This window comes from Lissotriton vulgaris, chromosome 6 (genome assembly GCF_964263255.1).
Source record: "Lissotriton vulgaris chromosome 6, aLisVul1.2, whole genome shotgun sequence".
Lineage (NCBI taxonomy): Eukaryota > Metazoa > Chordata > Amphibia > Caudata > Salamandridae > Lissotriton > Lissotriton vulgaris.
In genome coordinates, this window is record NC_141694.1 from 1,693,807,692 (window position 1) to 1,693,829,549 (window position 21,858).

Sequence of the window (21,858 nt, forward strand, 5' to 3'; positions counted from 1 at the left end):
CAGTTTTGGTCTTGGCAAGTTATGCAGGTGTGTCAGGGAACCGGATGTAATGATGCATTCTCTGCATCATGGCCTCAAGGAAGTTCTGGAAAAAACGGTACAGGCAGCTCTGGGACACACCACCAACTGCACATATCACACTCTGGTAGCTCCCAAAGGCAAGCAGGTGTAGGCTACACAGCACCTGCACATGGGGTGGGAGGGCGTGCACCCTTGGTGTTGGGTGATTCAGATGTGGGTGAAGGTCCCCAATCAAGTCCAGGATGCTTCTGGGGTGTAGCCTGTACCTCTGCAGTATCTCTGGCTCAGTCAGTTGGAAGAGCGTTATCCTCTGCCTGTAGACCTGCTCCTCCCTTCTCCATACCCTCTCTCCTGCTGCCTGTAGCCGTAGCCGCCTTGCTATGACGTAGAATGCCGCCATTCTGGTTGCAATGTTGCATTTTGGGACCTTCTTTTATAGCCTGCACCTGGTTACCACCTGCTTTCAATCCTTGGTAAATACCGACTCTTAAATACCGAATTTCATGGAATTCGGTATTTTTGGGGTTTCTTACATCTCGATGGACATTTTTTACCATTTCTTATTTACCGATTCGGTAAATAAGAACACGGTAAATACCGATTCAGTAAATACCGATTCAGTAGATTACCGACTCTTATTTACCGATTCGGAAAATTTTTGCTTCCTACATCTCAAATCCCAAATACCGGTCAGTAACGGCCGAAAGTACAGAATTTCGTCCATTACCGACCGGTATTTGGCTACCTACATCTGGCCCCTGGTTTCATCCACTGCTGCCAAGTGTACATATTTACACAACTGTGGAAATTCACTACATTCACATCCCCTTCAAAGGCTGCATCGAGCTAGAAGAAGCAATAGTACAAAATCTCTGGAATGGAAGGCTGCTTGTGCCCAGGCAATCCTGAAATGGATCGCACTTCCTTCTGTGGCACATGTTTCTTATGCTCTGTCCCCTGTGCTTGCTTTTCTGTCTGCAGAGCAGCCCCGTCCTCAGTCTTTCTTCCTGCAGTGACCTGCCGAGGCTGAGTCTTTCCACGTGCCAGCACCATGGCATCAGCCCTTTCCTTGAAGTCCTTGCTCAGCTTCGGTGGTATACTCCGACTAACACACCGCTTACTTCTGCAGCTGATAGTGCTCATAAACTGGCTGGCAAACCACTGTACCACTTCAGCACAGCCCAAGGTCCGCAAGGCTCTGCTTGACTCCACAGGTATAATTTTCCCACTTCTATTATATAAACAAGCTTGTCGTTACTCCTCGCCAAGTGGTAAAAACCACTTTCTTTACCGCCATTCAGCTGATGATTTGGCCTGAGCTGGAAGTGACAGCTAGCGTGGCGAACAAGCAGACACAATGTTGCACCCCTCTGACTCCTGACACTTCAATCAGGAAAAGTTGGCAGGCTTCTTGGGACTAGAGTCCCCAAAAAAAAGACACAGAAAAAAGAAAAGGGGGCAATGTATGAATACCCTAACCCACAGCCCTTGGTCCTGGGACCCCATAGGGCCACTACCAGGGCAAAAAAACGAATATTTTTTTAATTCACTGCGAGATTTGCATATATTCATAAATATCACCATGAATTAAAAATAAATGCAGTCCCCAGCACCTTATTTTAATGTCACCCCCAGGTGAGACAGGTCCTGTGGTCATGCTGAGATTTGTAAAAAATGGAGGATGTTGTATGGGGAATTTATGCCAGAGGGACCACCACCTCCTCAGGGCTTATGTAAATTATAATGGGGGTCTCACGGACCCTCTTGGCCATGGGTACCACCTTCTCCTCGGGTCTACAGTGAATATTAAAGTGGGGTCCGCCTGGACCCCGGGCCTCAGGGACCACCACTGCCTTGGGGACAAACACTATTTTAAAATGAAGGAGGAGGGCTACGCAGCCTCCATTCTGGGCCATATGCAACCCTGGGGACCACCACCTACCCGGGGCTGGCCCATGCACAACAGAGGAGGGGGGACGTGTAACCTCCTCTTCTAGAGCCAATAATGGCCCTGGGGACCACCACTCCCAAGGCCGGCTCCTGCTATGTCCCAGGATGTGTACCCCCAGGACATAGCTGCTTGCTTTTGCTTGGCGGGCGCTGACAGCTCCTGCCAAGAAAAAGCAAAAACTCTGCTCCCAGCAAGCGGGAGCCGTCAAACAGCTCCCGCTTGCTAGAAGCAGAGTTTTCATCTTTTCCCCTGCCCACAGACATGCGAGAAGTGAAAGAGATTAAACATTTGCTCTCACATGCAGATAACTACATCTCCATCAGCTCCCTGTGTGCGAAAGAAATGTCAACCTTGAGGGTCCCCGCTGTCCCATAACACACTGGGGGCCCTGGGTGGGACCAGTGCACCCAAGGCAACATGGCAGAGCCCCGGAAGTTGGGGTACCGGTGCTGAAATTGGATCGGAGGAGGGATGCATGGCCCCAACCCCCACTGAATTGAGGCGGGTCCTAGGAGATAAAGATGCACAAGGAACAATCACATTGCCAAATACACACAAGTTTGCTGGAGACATTTCCTTGTGGTGCATTATGCAGTTTGGTGTAGAATAGACACTGGGCACTTACACAAAGAGGTAGCACTTACTAAGTAACCAGTAAAAAGTACTTCAATTGGGTAGACATTTTGTGCAAAACTGTGGAGTCTTATTGGATAAACGGGAAGGGTAGCTTCAGTTCTGGCCATGATGCTCACTTCACAGAAAGTAAACCACAACAGGAAGTGTTTACAAATATAAACATAGCAGGTGCCCCAGTTGAAGCTTCACTTCTGTAAAGGACAAATTATCCTAACTCCTGGGCAGGGCGAAGGTAACGAATGTGTTTTCTCAGCAATTACACATTGAAAGATGATAATAAATCCTTTCTGGAGGTGAATGCATTGTTGATCTATTGGAGCACAATCTTTATGTGACTGTGAAGAGTAGTTCTTTATTGTTCCCTCCTGGTGAGAGCAGAGTCCACGGTTCTCCCTTTAACACCTTGAATGCTCATGACGAGCTGAACTCGTCATGAGCCACGGCGCTCCGGTGCCCATGACGAGCTCAGCTCGTCATAGCCCGTGGAACGCTCAGGTGCGGGGAGAATTCCCCCGCTGTGCTGAGCGTTCCACGGGAGGCAATACACCTGTGACGAGCTGAGCTCGTCATGAGCACAGGAGCGCAGTAGCTCATGACGAGCTCAGCTCGTCATGAGCATGGAGGCGCTGTGTGCGCCCCCTCCCCCCCAGCACAGCGGGGGATTAAGCCCCGCAGCAAAGGGGTTAAAAGGTCTACCTGCCTTTAGCCAGGGTGATGGGCAGCTTTCCAAAAGGCTCCCAGCCAGTTTTCCACCGATCTGGGCCATGCATTCCTGATGCCGAGTAACATGAGGACATCTCCACCAAAGAAAGAAACACTTACTTCATATAGTTAAGAAGAAGGACCCTTGTTTGTTGGGTATTGTTAGAATGGGGGGTCTCTAGTTGGCACAGGTAGGTACTTGTGAAAAATAGGGACCCTCTCCTCTAATCAGGATAAGGGGATTACACTCCTAAAATAACCCCTGCTCACCCCCTTGGTAGCTTGGCACGAGCAGCAAGGCTTTATCTCAGAGGCGTTGTAAGTTAAGCATTTGTGACCACATATAGTAATCCAGTGACAACACTGCAAATGGACACCACACAAGGTTTTATATCAAAAATAAGGATATTTTATACAGAGTTACCACAAGACCAATAAACGACAAAAAGAATCCACAGTACTATTAGATTTCAAGAGTTCTGGTTAAAAAGGCTTAAATCAAGGTTCTGCGCGAGTCGGTAGCCCTGTCTGGCTACAGCGTTGTTGAAATAACACAGAGTCTAGCAAATCCAGCGGACAGCGTCGGTACGGGCCCACTCAAATGTCGACAGACTCAGTCACGGTACCTTTAATTGGGGCGGCCGGCATGGATGTGCGAGACAGTTCCGGTGTTCGTCGCGGTGCAAAAAGGAAGCGTTGCAGGACGCGTTGTCCCTCGATGCGGTGCAGGCAGCGGCCCGTTGACAGAGTCGGTGGATCCAAGGCGTGCGTTGCAGGTCGAGACAGTGCTTCGATGCGGTGCTTGCAGCTTGCAGTGCGGCGACAGAGCCGGAGTTCGGGAGCTGGCATCGATCAGTCCGGACAGCGGTGCGAGTCGGGCCGTGCGTCGCAAAGCGTGCAAGGCGGTACCCAACTCGGTGCGTTAACAGGACTTGAAGTCAGCAGCAGTGACCGCGTCGGTCATACCAGTACTAGTCGGCGTAGCGAGGCGTTGCACGTTGCGGTGTTCACCAGTCGCGGTGCAGGCAACGGTCGGTGACAACGTCAGGACAGAGTCGGTGAGCTCAGAGCTTGCGTTGTTTGAGGCGACGTTGCTTGATGCAGTGCCTACAGGACACCGGACCAGTCGTGAGAGTCGGTCACAGCTCGCTGCCTCTGTAGCCACTGAAACAGCCTTTCCAGCAGCAATTCACAAAGGCTGGTGAAGTCCACTGGTCCTGGGACTTCGGTCAGAGGGCAAACTCTCTTCCAAGCACTTGGAGATCTTTTGCACAAGTTGAAAGTAAAGTCCACAAAGTTCTTTCTCCTCTCTTTGGCAGTCAGGCAACCACTGCAGGCCAATCCCCCAAGCAGCACTTAAGCTTGGGAATAGTCTGTCCTCAGTTTCTTCAGGTTCCCCTACTCAGCAGAGGTTTCGTTTTGTAAGTCCAGAAGTGATCTATTTTCATGGGATCAGGGTCCCAATACTTATACCCCAAAATCCTTTGTTCTCTGAGGGGAGAGGGGCCTGTGCCCAGTCAAAACCAGTTCTGAAGCACTCTGTTTACCAGACTTCTCCTTTCCTTTCACAGCGCAGGGCAGGCACATCAGACTCCCCACAGGAGGTTGAGCCAGCATTGTGGAAGGCAAGTACAGTCCTGCAGCACTTTGTTGAAAGTCTTCCTTCTCTTCTTTCAGTGTGCAGGGCAGAGATATCAGACGCACCAAAGGGGGTGGAGCCGGCATTGTAGAGTGAAGGCCCAGCCCTATTCAGGTCCCAGGTGCAACTCCTCCCTCCCATCTAGATGCAGATCTCTCTATTCACCACCGGGCTGCTCCAGCCTGTCTCCTGGAATCCCCCAGCCCAGTCACTCACAGATCCCAGACAAAGGAATACACAACCTAGCAGAGGCAGGCTTGAAAGGTTAGGCAAGCAAAACCAACTTTCTAAAAGTGGTGTCCGCAAACACAGAATATTAAAATAAACTTCACTAAAAGATGTATTTTATTAGTCTGAGTCCAGGCGTACAAAACTCGAATTTCTACCATGTTCTCTGAGTCTGTTAGGATTACAAAATGTCACAATTCTAACAGTCTATGCTGGCCTATGGAGAACAGGTAGCCTTGCAATAGTGAAAAACGAAAATGGCTGTAATTCACTATTAGGACATGCCATGCACATCAGGGCTTGTCCTACGTTATACTTGCAATGCACCCTGCCCTTGGGCCTATCATAGGGGTGTCTGATATGAAGAAAAGGGAAGGTTCAGGGACTGGCAAGTGGGTGCACTTGCCCAGTCAGCATGACAGTACCAGACTGCACGCAGGCTCTGCAATGGCAGGCCTTAGACACATTTTACAAGGCTGCTTCTGTGCGTGGCACAACCAGTGCTGCAAGCCCACCAGGAACATTTGGTTTACAAGCCCTGGGCACTCCTGGTGCACTGTCCTAGGGTCTGACAGGTAAAACAAACCAGCCAATCGTGGAATCACTGATCCAATATTAATTTACAATAGGGAGAGCATATGCACTTTAACACTGATCAGCAGTGGTAAAGTGCCCAGAGTCATAAAATATCCAACAACAGGTCAGTAAAAATATAGGAGGAAGGCAAAAGTTCAGGGATGACCCTGCAAAAAGGGCCAAGTCCAACAGGTATTTACCTCTTTGCACTTTCATGGTCTTCTCTATAGGAAGATTCATGGTATCACAAATTTCTGGATAAAAACGCACGAGGAACAATCACAATGCCAAAACACACAAAACGTTTCTGGTGACATTTCATCATGCACCATTATGCAGCTATAGAGTAGAATATGCATTGGACATTTTTTTCAAGGAGGCAGCACTCAGTACTCCACTTGAGTAGATATTTGGTGTAAAACTGTGCAATCACAAAGCCACACATTCACCCATACAACTACTCACACTACAACCTATTCACCTGTACAGCTACTCACACACTCTCACTTACATACCCCTGCACACATCCACACAAACACTCCCACATTAGCTCACTCGCCCATACAGCCATCCACACATTCTCCAATACAGCCACTCATACACCAACTTACTTAACCAAACCCACTCAAATGGCCACTCACTAAGCCATACAGCTACGTACTCACCTAGTCACTCACACATACAGCCATTCAGACACCAACTCATACCGCCACTCACATACCCATACAGCCACTGACATACCCACACAGCTACTCACACATCCACTTCTACACCCATAAAGCCACTCACCTACCCATACACCCACTTAGACCCCCACTCACACATGTATACACACAGTCACACAACCACTCACATAATATATGAAGTATCACTCATTAGTACTACATCTAGTATATTAATTTATATTTTTAATAGCTTAGGGTATATATGTTTAACAATCATAAACTCTTACAAAATACTTACACTCAATGGATGATGTCCTGTGCGATTTAATTTGAAAAGTCATCAGTGATTTCACTGACCATGTATTGAGTGATGTAATATGTGACATCGCTGATGATACCACTGATGACATCATCCTGTGACTGTGAGCTTTTTTGAAAAGTGTATGAGTGTTAAATATAAGGTGTATTGGTAAATCAGTGGGTCTATGAGTGCCTGTATGGATGATTCAGTGGGTGTGTCACTGACTGTATAAGTGAGTGATTAAGTGTCTCAGGGAATGTATGGGTGAGTGACTGGTTATGTGAATGTTTGTGTCAGTCTATCAGTTAGTATCTAAGTGGCTATGTGGGTGTGTAAGTGAGCACGTGAATTGCTGTATGCGTGATTGATTGGTTGTCTGAGTACCTGTAAGGGTGTCTGTGTGGGTGGGTGAGGGTGGGTGTGACTACCTTTACGGATGAGTGAGTGGGTAAGTCAGTGGTTGTATGGGATAGTGTGTGTGTGTGAGGGGCTGTATGGGATAGTGTGTGAGTGTGTTTTAGGGGCTGTATGGGAGAGTGAGTGTATGTATGACTCTGTAGGTGAGTGGATGTGTCAGTGGTATATGGGAGAGTAGTTGGGTAAGTGAAAGGCAGTACAGGTGAGTGATGGAGTACATGAGTGACTGTAGGGGTGAATGAGTGAATGTGAGAGTGGCTTCATGGGCGAGTGTGTGCTTGTGTCAGTGACTGTATAGGTGAGTAAGTACTGATTGGTATCTGTATGAGTAAGTGGGTGAATATGTAACTGTATGGGTGAGTAAGTGGCTGTGTGAGTGGCTGTATATGTATATGAGTGGATATGTTTGTGGCTCTATTAGGGAGTGAGTGGGTGCATGAGTGGCTGCATGGGTGAGTGAGTAGATGTGTGTGTGTAGATCTTTGAATCAGTGAGCAAGTACTGGTATGGGTATGTGAATGGGTTTATGAATCGTGTGGAAGTGGGTATAGGAAAGGTTCTATGAGGGTGTGAGTGGATATGTTAGTGATTTTGTGGATGATGTCATCAGTGATGTCATAAATGATGTCACAGATCATGTCATGAGTGATGTAATATGTGAGGTCATAAGGTATGCATTGTGGGGGCACGAGTTATAGTTAGCTGCTGAACTTTTCTGGTTTTGTACAAGTGGAACCTGAGCCTAACTATAAGGTTCCAATAATCTTTGTTTTTTTCAGTAAATTTCTAAGGTTTTTGTAATTTAATTTCCTAAATATAACGTCCCTGTAACCTTTGTTTTTTCAGTGAATTTCTACGTTTTTTAAAATTCAAATTCCCAACTATAACATGCCTGAAACCTTCATTTTTTTCATTGAAAGTCTATGATTTTTTAAGTAGTAATGGCATTTGCAGAGTGGTGGAGAAATGGGGCAGGCGTATGACCAGCTCTCAGGAATTCCGCTGTGTAGGACTTACAGAAAGTACCAGGAGAGGTTATACACCCCCAAGGACCCTCGATGGCCAAGGGGACTTCATGCCCTAACTAGCAGTGCACCAGGAGGCGTGTTTGCAGAGTGGTAGAACAAGGAGGCAAGCCCAGTAGTTGGCCCACAAGGACGTCCCTGGGGGCCAACAACATCTCCTGTTACCTCTAGTAAGTACCAAACAATGTTTGCTTAGAGGTCTTTGAAGGCTACGTCTGCTCCACTGTGTGATTTAGCCCCAGGTAGATGTGGTCCCAAAGACTGCAAGGGGGACACATTGCCCCGCATTGTTTTTAGTTAAAGCCCCAGGGAGCTGCTGGCCTCTGGGGCTGTGAGGGAGTCCTTCCTGCCCCCTGCATTATCTAATTTGAAAGACCCTGAGGAGGTGGTAACTCCAGGGCCTGCGGGGTGGGGTTCACATGGCCCCCTGCTTTGTTTATAGATGAAACCCCAGGGAAGGGGGGGCCCTGGGGCTTAGGGGGGTCTAAGAACCCCCCATTTATAAAACTATAAGCCCCTGTAAAAGTGCTGGTCCCCGGGGCAGAGGGAGAGGCCCATACGGCTTTAATTTTTTTTAAAGAAGCCCTGGGATGGTGGTGGTCCACTGGGCACTATTGAGCCCCAGGAGGGGTGCCTGTGTATTCCCCTCCATTATAAAAAATGCTCCTGTCATGACCGCTCAGTCCAAACCCTCAGGCAACATACATTCCTTCACTACTCACGAACTACTGCTGAGCAGGCTTGGGTTGGTGTGGCCGCCTCATGAATCACTTTGATCAAATATGGCCATGCCCTCTTTGGTGTGGCCATGCCCTCTTCGGTGGTCTATTCCAAACCCCACCTTTCTGTGCCCATGTGAAGAGAGATGTGCTACAGCTTTGAAGAGACTTTCATTGCATTTGATTTTTCCAGTGCTTGTTTGTTTGGGAATATGTTCTGCCGTGGCTCACACTGTGAGTGTGCAGATTTTGATGCCCCAAGTAACTATGTTGTTTGCGTTCTAGTTGTTGTGAATTAGGGTGCCTATGTGGAACATAACAGTTAGGTGCTTTTATGAAATTTCATTACCAACTAACACAACAAAATACATAGGTTCTACTTGAAGGTGGGCCTGTTTCACAGCGTGGTAATATTGCCTTGGGTAAAATACATTTTCATTTTTCACACATGATGGTGAGATTTAAGGTTAATCCTTTTGCTGACTTATTCAATTGTTTAACCATCATGAAAGGCAGTCAAGAGGATGATCTGTATGTGGCTGTTTTGTCTGCCTCCTCCACCCAGAATGGGGAAATAGTCCTCCTTGTGATGGTGGTAAGAGCGTGAAGCTTTCTGGTGCTTTTTCCTTTCCGGGCCCCGGCAAACTTCAGAATGAGGTGGCGCGGTGCTCACGTCTGGGTTGCCTCATTAATATGTATGTGACTTCAGTAGTGAAATCACTCACATATAGATGAGCCTTTGAAGGACGGCCTAGTAGCTGGTTGATCCATCCAAGGATTGAATTTGAGGCCAATGTTAAAGGAGGAAATAGGGGCAGCTTTTTCTGGCTCCTCCTAGCCATGCCCAGCAGTTTGAGTCAAATGTTGTTGTCGGTGGGATGTAGGGATGTGGAAGACAGAGGAGGAGGGGCAACCAAGCTTCTAACACACCGCTCCCATTGCTACTCCCACCCACCAGCAGATGAACTGAACCATGAGGAAATAATGGGAAGGCGATGTGCTAGGATTGTGCTGAGGCCCTCCCCTCCTCTACCAATCCCCTATTCCTGATTGAATTTTACACAGTGCTTCTCTTTCCAAGAGAATAATTGTGAAGTGAATGAACTGTGTGCCTGTGCCCCAGCAAAGCTGAAAACATTTTTGGGAGATTTTTGTACTCTAAGAAAAAATCCAAACAGTGTCTGACTTGTTTTTAACAAACACACAGTTCTGTGCAGCAGAATCAAAACAGTGTCTGCCTCATTGCTAGTGCACATACTGTGCTCCAGCAAGGATGCACATGCTGTTTGGACTTTTTAGGCTAAAATATATCCAAGCAGTATCTGGCTCCTTGCTGGAGCACAAACACATTCACCAGGGCCCCAGTAAAGAGACGGATGCTGTTTGGATTTCTTCTTAGTTGAGACACAGCCACACCTTTCTGTGCTCCAGCGATTAGCCAAATGCTGTTTGGATATTTTCTGGGCTAAGAAAAATTCAAAGACTGTCTGGTACTTTGCTGAGGCACAGAAACACACAACTGGGTGCCAGCAAGGAGTTGGATGCAGTTTCATGTTTTTCTTATGCTAAGAAGAAAAGTCAGTATGTATATCTTACTCGTTGCTTGAGCACCCACAAACACATTTTGACCCAGCGAGGAACAGGATGCAATGTGAATTTTTTCTTAGCCAAAGAAAAAATTCAAACAACATCTGGCTACTTACTAGGGCACAGAGACATATGTCAGGGCTCATTCTGCACCTAGGGAAACCTAGCAACCCAACTAATTTCTATACACTAGACACCTAGAGGATTAATGGATGGTGTGGCATGGATGCCATGACATTTTGTTACCCAGATTTCGCTACACAGGTCAAACATTGGTTAAAAATAATGTCTTCATATTTCTGTGATGGAAAATTCCAGAATTTTTGGAAAACAGCCAAACTCCCGCCACTTAGTTTTTCCACACTTCTAATATTAGAAACAGCATTTTACTTGTGTGGGTGGACCAATCATAAGTGAGAGGACCATGCCAAATCTGTGATGCATGAAGTCAATATATTGTCAATTTGGTATTCACATGGTCACCATTTTGACCTATTCCTGTCCCTTTCATTTGAGAGAAGTGTGGAAACAGTGGGTTGTAGAACTTGTTCTCTCTGCCTAAGGTTCTGGAGATTTCTGTCACAGACAATTAACCCTTGCTTTAACATTTGCAAAGGATTCTGGGTAATAAAGCATGTTGGGACTCAAACAAGCCAGATCAACGTAGATTGCCCTGTGCCTCTAATTTTAAGAAATGTCTTAAGTTGGCAGGTTCCCTTGGGTAGCCTCTGTGAAAAATGTGGTAGCTATGACGTCCATAGAACTGCACAAAATCTATATCATTAGCATTTTGTTGTTCACTACTCAATATATACACAGACTGGAAATCCAATACCCTACACGCAAAGTTTATGAATGTATATACATACATAACTGTCTTCTAAAGAATCTGCACGGGTCCTTCACATGGACTTTTAGTAGAACATATCATCCTAGTCCTAAGAGTGCAAACAAGTGTACAAAATTGTTCTAAAGTCCATTTTCAACAAACTTCTTTTGTAGATACTTTTGTGCAAACCAATAATATTCATAAAGTAATCATTTAGGAAGCATTGTGTCTTGGCAACTAACATATAATTTGCATGTGACTTCAAAAATATTGTAGCATGGTTACCTACAAAAAAGGTGCCTTGAAGGGAAGTTATACTTAAAAATAGAATATAGCTACCATTTGTCCTTAGCTAAAAGACACTCAGAGTAAGTGGTTTGGGAAACAATTGCTATATACCTGATAAACGTCATGTCCATCATGTTCTACCTGGTCCATCAGTAAGTGTCAGGGCAGGGGCATATCGTCAGGGGGAGTGTTTGGGGTGTTATATCCCTCTAAAAAACGTATACTGTACTAAATAGTTGGGTATAATTGCTTTCTGTTGGATATTGTGAGGTGTTTGTCAAATTTCTTGTAGAATTTACATACACACAAACAAAAATATGTGTGTCAGTACTCCTAATAACCCCTTAAGCCGGCGCATGCCCTGCTTTTCATATAAAGGGCCTCATTTATGAAAAGTGACGCATCGCTGCGTGAAAACAGCGATGCGTCACTTTTTACTGCGCCCTCCTTGCGACACCAATGATGCGTCATATTTACAGGATGACGCATCATGGCGCAAGGAGTTACAGATACTTCAGTATTTCTGACGTATCTGTAAGCGCAAAAGTGACGCATTGCTGGAGTGTGTGTCACAAAAGTGACGCAACTCCAGCAATGTGTCCTTTCACATGTGAAAAGCCCTACGTCAATCTTACGCCTGCTGTGAGGCAGGCGTAAGAAATTGACGCATTTGTGTCATAGAAGTGAGTAGTGAAATCTTATAGATTTCACTGTGTCACTTCTATGACCCTTTCTTGCGTCAGAACGCCCCCTGCATACATTATACCTTGAGTAGGTATAATGTAGCGCAGGGGTTTACAAAGTGACGCATCTACCTAGATGCATCACTTTGTAAATATGGTGCAACAAGGCACATTTTTTACACTGCTGGTAAGTCACAAAAAGTGACGCACCAGCGGCGTAAAAGTGAAGCAAGGGCTCATAAATGAGGCCCAATGTATTTTACCGTCATATCCCAGCGTGATTGTCGAGAAATCTGTAGTTCACCCCCTCCCCCCCCCCCTACCCCTCCACCCAATCGACTAACAGGTTCTCTTGCGGTGTAGAATTAGAAAAGAACCCGTTTTTATACTTTCCAAAGAGTATGTTTTCTGACATCAAATGGACAGCACACTATACAACAGCCAGTTTCATGATCTGCGCGAATATTGCATAATTGATTATGCAGACTCCATTACCTAGGAAAGCCAACACTCGTTTACTATCGCCAGATTCCCCACAACATTTCTTTTGTTCCTATTCTGGGGTTTATGCTTCCCCATTTCAGCAATGCAACAAAAAATTAAAACAAATGTGTGGAAAACATGAAAGCATGTCATTTTTTGTTCATTATTTCTTTGGACTGCAATGATATGCTGATCCAAGGCTTTCACCAATACACCCTCATAAATGTTCCAAAAAATATACACTTTGTATGGGTGCACACACAGACCAAAAAGTTACACGCCTGAAAAACTTAATGTCAATGCTTTGGAAAAATCTCCAGAACCAATGTGTGTAAACAACCTGGCAGTGAACGGGTTAAGGGTTGTACATTAATCTTTGATTTTCATGTATTTTAGGTAGGTTACTGCAGCCACTACCTCAATCCAGTCAACCACAACTGCAAAATCATTTTAGTTTTTCTAGTGATATATTTATAGCCCTCCACACACACATAAATGTGAGGGCATATATTCGTGTTTATCTTCGCAGACGGAACATAGGTAGGTATATAAACACATGTATGGCATACAAATTCACCTGTGCTCACTGATCACTCAAAACCACAACATGACTTTCTTCCCAAGATACCTGCTGAGCTCGTTTTCCCAGAGAGCGCAGTAAAGCATAAATGCTACCCCAGCAGTTCTTTTCCAAGAGCATCTGCTGTTTCACTCAATTTATAAAATACATATTGACAAAGACAACTGATCTGGGACCAGGGAGATTTGATTTGGTGTTAGAAAGTCAATTCAATGTGATTTTGTTAAAGGGCTCCTGCAGAACCGTAAATGCGTTTGAACAGGAAAGTACATAAATAGATGTTTTACCAGCTGGTCTGTTATTATACGAAATACCATTGATCTGACATCTGGGAACCTGGGTAATTTAAGGACTCTAAATTGGGGATGCTACCCTGCACAGTCTTCCTCCAGTGTTCCTATAAAGGATATCAGGACTCAGTCAAAAATTATCTCCTCACTGGAAAAAAGACATTTACACGTTTTTACCAAAAATGCATATACATGCACCATAAAGGGGCCGTGCTGCGCTGATATGTCCAAACTCACTGTCACAATAATAAAAAAAAGATCAGACGCATTTTACACTCAAACACATTATTATTAAAATGGACCCACTACCAATAGTCTGTAGAGAAACACCTTTAAAGTAAAACAAACATTCAGAAATGTTTCCTCGCGAGTGCATTTAATTGGTACAATCTATTGATACAATCTTACTTTACCTTTACCTGATACATCGATTCATGTAACAAGGCTAACCACTATGTGTCGGAAAACTTTATTTGCAAACAACTCAAAGAAGCATCACTCCTAAGACAAACGAAACAAATTGTAATGTAGAAACCAGTCGGTTCTTTAAAAAAAAAAAAAAAAATAAACAATCAGAACTCAATATTTGGTGAATTCTCGGCACCAATACAACTACGTTTCACTACCTGCAATTTGAACATTTTCCAAGATAAATCAAGCACACCAACATGAACATTTACTCCTGGTCAAGCTCAAATTAAGCTGTGATAAATGTTGTCTACAAGGCGCGTAACAGAACTATATTTTGCACAGATGAATACACTAATATAATGCACCATTATAACTACATGACTTCACGCGATCCATGCATAGGGCCTAACCCAATATTTGTCAACTTACACTTGCATGCATCTTCAAGGCAACACATGCAAAACACAGGAGAGGACAATTCTCATGAAACAATGTTGGAGCACATCTGCAGATTTGCACCCAAGTGAGAACTGGGTATGAAGTGAAGATTTGTTTGATGCACATCTGACGCACGCAGTGTTCAACCACTGGCACGGACAACCGCAGTGCATAGGTTCTACAGGTGAATCCAGAACCTGTGCATTATATGTCATCAGTTCACATTGGTTACAGCTGGTTTGCCAGAACCCTGTTGAGAATGGCATCAAACCTGCACTGTTTTTGTCATATACCACTCTGACATGAAGTAATGCAGAGCGAGAAGTAGAGTGCGAGGGAACTGCGTTACGGGAGCAGTGCCGGTAGATATCTCATTATGGGGAGTGTTGATAAAAGAAATAGCATGATGGGATCACTGAAAGTGGCAGTGATGAGTAACAAGAGAGATGGAGCTGCAGAGCATGATGGGACGGAGAGAATAGTCAGGAAGCAGAGCAGCTAGGGTAGGGCTGGCATGACAAAAGAACTTGGATCGAGAAGACTGAGCCAGATCAATGGACAACACGGATGAACAGACATACAGAAGGAGCAGAGAATGATAGGAGCCAAAGGATTAGCTTATAGGGACTCCCTCTAGCATATTCCACCCTGTCGACATACTCCAAGCAAGCAGTGCAAGATAATGGGCAATCCGTGTGGCGAAATAGTCGATTTATCTGCAGAGGCCGAGGGTCTCCTTAGGAATTAGATGTAGTTCCAGGTTTAACCAGACGGTGCTATTGGCTGAACTAGGAATTACAAAAAATAATAGTGAAACTTTCAGGAAGGCAAAAGACCAAATGTGGGGAATCAGGCTTGGTGTTTCAAATTCCGAAAGCAATTCCTCTTTTTCGGAAGCGCCTCAGTGTACTGCCAATACTCACAATAATGGTACTTCTGGGAGTGGGAATACTTCTGGGAGTGGTTATAATGATGAGATATTCCCAGCTCTGATGAGGCACATTTTTAGAAGTGCATATATGTGTAGAGGGGAAAGAGAGAGAGATCGTGTGTGATTCTGTGTGTGTGATTCTATCAACTACACATCTGTTTTAATTCTAAGCATTAAGAGAACTTCTTCCATTCTCTCCACCTTCACTCTCAGATTCAGGTGAGACATCACCTACATATTCCCTAGATAACATCTAGTCAATCACTGAATATTAAGATAGATTTTGGGGATACTACACTTGGAAGTGGAGAATAGAGTCATTCAGCAAATCACTGGCTAAAGGCAATCGATTTCCCAAAGTCTATTTATAATACATCATCTTCAGGCAAAAATCCATGGAGGAGGAAGCGTCCCATTTTGTGTTGCACATCAGAACTGCCATTAAAGGCCTGACAGTAGCTTGTGACAAAGGAATCATGTTAGAAATAGGATTCTTGGTTGACTGAGGTATGCTTCCAGGCCAGGCAGGAGGCACTACTATAGTCAGGGTAAGCCAGATACATACTAAAATATAACCTGTGCTCATCCTTTATTAGACTGGCAAAGGGCAGTGAGTCTTATCTAAAGAGGCAATGTGTAAAATATTTGTGCGTCTCACACACACACGTACACACACACAAGTACACACACACACACAGTAACACAATGAATACACCACAAAAGACTCCAAACAAGGTTTAGAAAAAGAGAGAACACTTATCTGATCAAAATGAGACCAGAGTCACAAAAATCCAATTAGTAGAAGTCAAGATACCTCGGATTAGTTTTTGATGACATCAAGAGTCAATTGCGTCATCGTTGAGCCACACAAAGGGGGTCCCATGTCGTTGAGTTCTGTTGAAGTGAAAACAATGTGCCATTGCTGAGTTGCACAGTGTCATCGTCGAGTCACGCAGGATGTGGAACTGATTTGTCGGGCAGCCTCTGCATCAGCGTCGAAGGGCGATGCAACAGAATTTCTCAAGCAGTCGATGCGATGTCTCTGTTTCTATTAAAACAGCTGCAGAACCCACTTCTGAGGTCCAGAGATTGGAGGGGGCAACTCAGGCAAGGGTAGGACTCACAGGAGGTTGAGTCCAGCAGCACCAGCAGATTTGTAAGAAGTCTTTTGTGTCCCTGAGACTTCAGAAAACAGGAGGCAGGCAAGCCAACAAGCCCTTGTAGATTACTTGGAGGGAAGGCAGAATCCTTCAAATAGAGTTAGGGAGCAGCAAGCAGCAGGGCAACAACCAGAAATGCATTCCTTCCAGAAAAGCATTCCAGTTGAGTCCTGTAAGCAGCAAAGCTGTCCTTCTGATAGAGGTTCAGTTTAAGATCCACAAGAGTCTGATTTTAGGGGGTCAGAGACCCAGTACATATACCCACAAGTGCCTTTGATGTAGGGGGTCACTTTAAAGGAACTCTCTGAAGTGCACAAGGATCCCTTTGTATCCAGTCCTGCCTGGCAGACTACCTGTGGGGGTAAATCAGTGCTTTATGTGTGGACAGGACACTACTTATTGAAGTGTAAGTGTCAGCTTCTCGCATTCCTCCCTGCCCAGGAAGACCCATCAGAATACAGATGGAGGTTAATGAGTGCTCAAAATGGAGATAAGCCTCACATTCCTGTGTTTGTGGATATCTAGAAGGAATGCCTAAAGTGTAGCTGTCACTTGACCTAGATGTGTATTTGGAGAAAGGTTGTCAGGCACGTGGGGCCACATGCATCATTGTAAGGTTTTGCGATTCCTTATTTGCGAATTTTAGGGAATCGCAAATAAGGAATCGCAAAATGGGATGCATGATTATATACGCATAATATTTGCGATTCGGTAAAAATCGCAATTTTTACCGAATCGCAAATATTATGCGAATTCCAAATTGCGATTTCGCAAATCCCATTGATTCCTATGGGCCAAAAGGCCCATAGGAGTCAATGGGAAGGCATTTACAAATTGCGAATTTGAAAATGCGATTCGCAATTTGTTAATGCATTCCAAGGGTGCAGAGGGGGTTCAAAGGACCACCCCCCTGCACCCCTGAAATGTATTTTAAAGTGCATGTTTCACACACACATGTCCTAAGGACATGTGTGTCTGTAACATGAAAGTTTAAAAAATGCATTTTTGAGCATTTTCATAACTTTTCGCAAATTACCACGAGGTTCAACATCGTGGTAATTTGCACCCCCTAATTGCAAATTCGCAATTTAAAAAGCAATCATGCATTGCTTTTAAGGAATCGTAAATTTGCGATTCCTTAAAAGCAATCGCATTTTTGGAAATCGCTAAAAATAGCGAATTTCACAAAAATGTATGATGCATCCCAAAAACTTATTTAGGAATCGCAAACGGCCGAATTTACCGATTCGCACCGTTTGCACTTCCTAAATAGGTTGATGCATGTGGCCCAAAGAGCAGTAAGTACAGCGAAATGTCCACTTTCAAAAAGTGGCATTTCTAAAACAGTAATGTTTAATTCAATATCATTACAAAAATCTGAAACAAGAAAAACCTACTACTCTCTGATCAGAAATTCACAGCTTAAAAGTGTATTAAGGAATTACCAATGCCAGGCTATGAGATTGTAGAGCTAACAGTAGTGATAAGTGAAATAGGCTTTTTGTCACTACCAGGACATGCAAAACACACAGGTACATGTCCTTCCTTTTACTTACATGGAACTCTGCCCTTAGGGTTACTTGGGGCCTACCTTAGGGGTGACTTAAGTAATATAGGGGGAGATCAATGCTTGGCAAGTAGTTTCAAATGCCAAGTCGAAGTGGTAGTAAACTGCACACACAGGCACTGCAGTGGCAGGCCTGACACAGTTTTGAAAGGCTATTTCTGTGGGGGGCACAATTAATGCTGCAGGCTCACTAGTAGCATCTGAGGTACAGGCCCTGGGTGTATAATATACCACTTTATAAGGGACTTACCTGTACAACAAATATGCCAATCAGGTATACATCAATGTCATCATGTTTAGGGGAGAAGCGCAGGCATGTTAGCACTGATTAACACTAGTAAAGTGCCCAGAGTCCTAAGGACAACAAAAAGAATCAGCAGAAATGGGAGGTAAAAGGCAAAAAGTTGGGAAAAATACCACCCTAAGGATAACAAGTCTAACAAACCAAAAGTAAAAAGAATATTGACAAAAGATTGCTGTTAAAGGTCACACAAGGATCCACAGGGATCCAATGAGGAAGCCCTACACATACTAAAAAATATATAGTTATTACACATAAAGAACAACCCTTAATATCCAGTTGGGAATACTAACATTCAGGGAGTGCAACAAATATACATAAAATGTAAATACTAATGGGGGTAAGTGATAAAGCACCATGGCGTTCCACACAGTTCCATGTTAAAATATCGATGTTAAAAATATCGATAACCAAAATATCGACTCCCTATACATAAACAGGTAAGTACAATAATATCGACACAAAAATATCGATGTAAAAAATATAGAAGTAAAAAATATCGATTTAAAAAAATTACATAACTTAAATAAAGTTAATTAAATAATAGTAATATTATAAATTAAATGCAACCAATATTTTAACTAATTATAACAAATAAACTTATTTTAATGAATATAAACACAAAAAAGTGTACATATACATATATTTACTTAAATACATTTTATTAACTATTATCTATATTTAATTTATAAACAATTTAAATTACATAAAAATAGATTATACACATATATAAATAATTTAAAATTAAATAAAATATTCTATATTTAATTACCACATTAAACTATTAAAAAAGTGAATAAAACGTACAATTAATAACAAAATAAGCACAATAGTAGTGAAAACATTGGATAGCGAGGGGGTAAAAATTACTATTCCCACTCCAGTAAGTGCAACAGTAGGGAAAGCGTTGGATAGCGTAGGGGTACATATATTATTCCCACTCCAGTAAGTGCAACAGTCGGGAAAGCGCTGGATAGCGGAGGGGTAAAAATTACTATTCCAACTCCAGTGAGTGCAACAGCAGGGAAAGAGCTGGATAGCGGACAGGTAAAAATTACTGTTCCCACTCCAGTGAGTGCAACAGTAGGGAAGCCGTTGGATAGCGTAGGGGTAACATTTACTATTCCCACTCCAGTGAGTGCAACAGTAGGGAAAGTGTTGGATAGCGGAAGGGTATTAATTACTATTCCCACTCCAGTTAGTGCAACAATAGGGAAAGCCTTGGATTTCGTAAGGGGAAATATACTATTTCGACTCCAGTGAGTGAAACAGTAGGGAAAGCGCAGGATAGCAGAGGGGTAAAAAATACCTTTCCCACTCCAATCAGTGCAACAGTAGGGAAAGTGCTGGATAGCGGAGAGGTTAAAATTACTATTCCAACTCCAGTGAGTGCAACAATAGGGAAAGCGCTGGATAGCGTAGGGGTAAAATTTACTATTCCCACTCCAGTGAGTGCAACAGTAGGGAAAGCGCTGGATAGCGGAGGGGTAAACATTACTATTCCCACTCCAGTGAGTGCAACAGTAGGGAAAGTGTTGGATAGCGGAAGGGTATTAATTACTATTCCCCCTCCAGTTAGTGCAACAATAGGGAAAGCATTGGATTTCGTAAGGGGAAATATACTATTTCCACTCCAGTTAGTGCAACAGTAGGGAAAGCGCTGGATAGCGGAGGGGTAAAAATTACTATTCCCACTCCAATCAGTGCAACAGTAGGGAAAGTGCTGGATAGCGGAGAGGTTAAAATTAATATTCCCACTCCAGTGAGTGCAACAGTAAGGATAGCACTGGATAGCGGAGGGGTATAAATTACTAGTCCCACTCCAGTGAGTGCAACAGTAGGTAAAGCGCTGGATAGCGGAGGGGTAAAAATGACTATTCCCACTCCAGTGAGTGCAACACTAGGGAAAGCGCTGGATAGCAGAGGGGTAAAATTTACTATTCCCACTCCAGTGAGAGCAACAGTAGGGAAAGCGCTGGATAGCGGAGGGATACAAATTACTATTCCCACTCCAGTGAGTGCAACAGTAGGGATAGCACTGGATAGCGGAGGGGTAAAAATTACTAGTACCACTCCAGTGAGCGCGACACTAGGGAAAGCGCTGGATAGCCTAGGGGTAAAAATTACTATTCCCACTCCAGAAGGTGTTAAACAATTGGGAAAGTGCTGGATCCCACAACAATAAAAAACACAAATATCAACATTTTGATTACATTTAATTTCCAATTTTATCATAATTATTATATACATTTAAATATATTATTAACAAAAATAATAAAAAATGTATTACACATTAATTAACACTATAATATATACAACACACCTAAAATTATTTACACAGTTACAATTAATCATCACTAATTTATTAATGGAAATTAATTTAAAACTATGTAATAATTAATCAATAAAAAATTAATTACTTGCCACCCTTCACACCATTTACACATATAAACACCACAACACACAATTAAAATGAATTTAACAATTAACATAATAAATTATTAATTGATTAATTGAAATAATTAACAACTAATTGTCTAACAATTATTAATTAATCAATTAATACATTAATTATTCAATAAATATTATATAATTAAATTACTTCCTTCCCTATTCCCCTATAAACCCACAACCTTCTACAGAACTAAAAACGCAACATTCAATGAAAAAAAAATTAACTACTATAAATAATTATTTAAATCTACATAATTAAATTACTTCCCACCCTATAAACCCACAACCCGCTACGGAACTAAAAACACAAAATTAAACTTAAAATAAATTAATGACTAGTGAAATTTTAAAACATATAACAAAATGACACACAATTCTCATTAAAAACACTAAAGTACGTTCACATTATTAATAATTCGATATTTGTTTACAACTATTTTATTGTAAACGATATTTAAGACGTCAATATTTTTTAAATCTATATTACTTACCTATCAGACTATATTTTTGTTGTCGATATTTCTTCCCCACAATATTTTTGAGGCGATTTTTATGTCTCTCGATATTTCTGCATCGATATTCCTTCTCTGCACCATTCCACACACTGAGAAAGAATTAAGCTCAGTAAAAGCAAACTTTTCTGGGTTAAGATGTAGTATCTGGCTCTCCCTTTCCCCTGCCCAAACTATTTTTCATGGCCTCCTCTACCATTTATGACACATTCCTAATGTCGCTCTTTGCAAAGTTGCATTCCAGCCCATTGATTACACTTTATCCGGCCCGAGCCGGAGATTATGGCTCGTGCCGGAGAGTATGGCCCTAGCCAGAGAGTATGGTCAGGATGTGGAGAGTACGGTCCGGGTGCGGAGATTCCGGCCCCTACTGCGGATGTAAAGTTAGGAGTCATAATTGATTTCTGTGAATACCAAAAATCGTAAGTGCCTTCTGTGAATACCAGAAGTAGCAAGTTAAGGAT

General features: G+C 43.2%; 1 protein-coding gene across 1 annotated transcript in view; it reads right to left on the bottom strand.

Moving 5' to 3' along the window:
* USH2A (usherin) overlaps positions 1–21,858 on the bottom strand; it is a 2,319,650-nt gene that overhangs the window by 783,988 nt on the left and 1,513,804 nt on the right. The gene's annotated exons all lie outside the window — the stretch shown is intronic.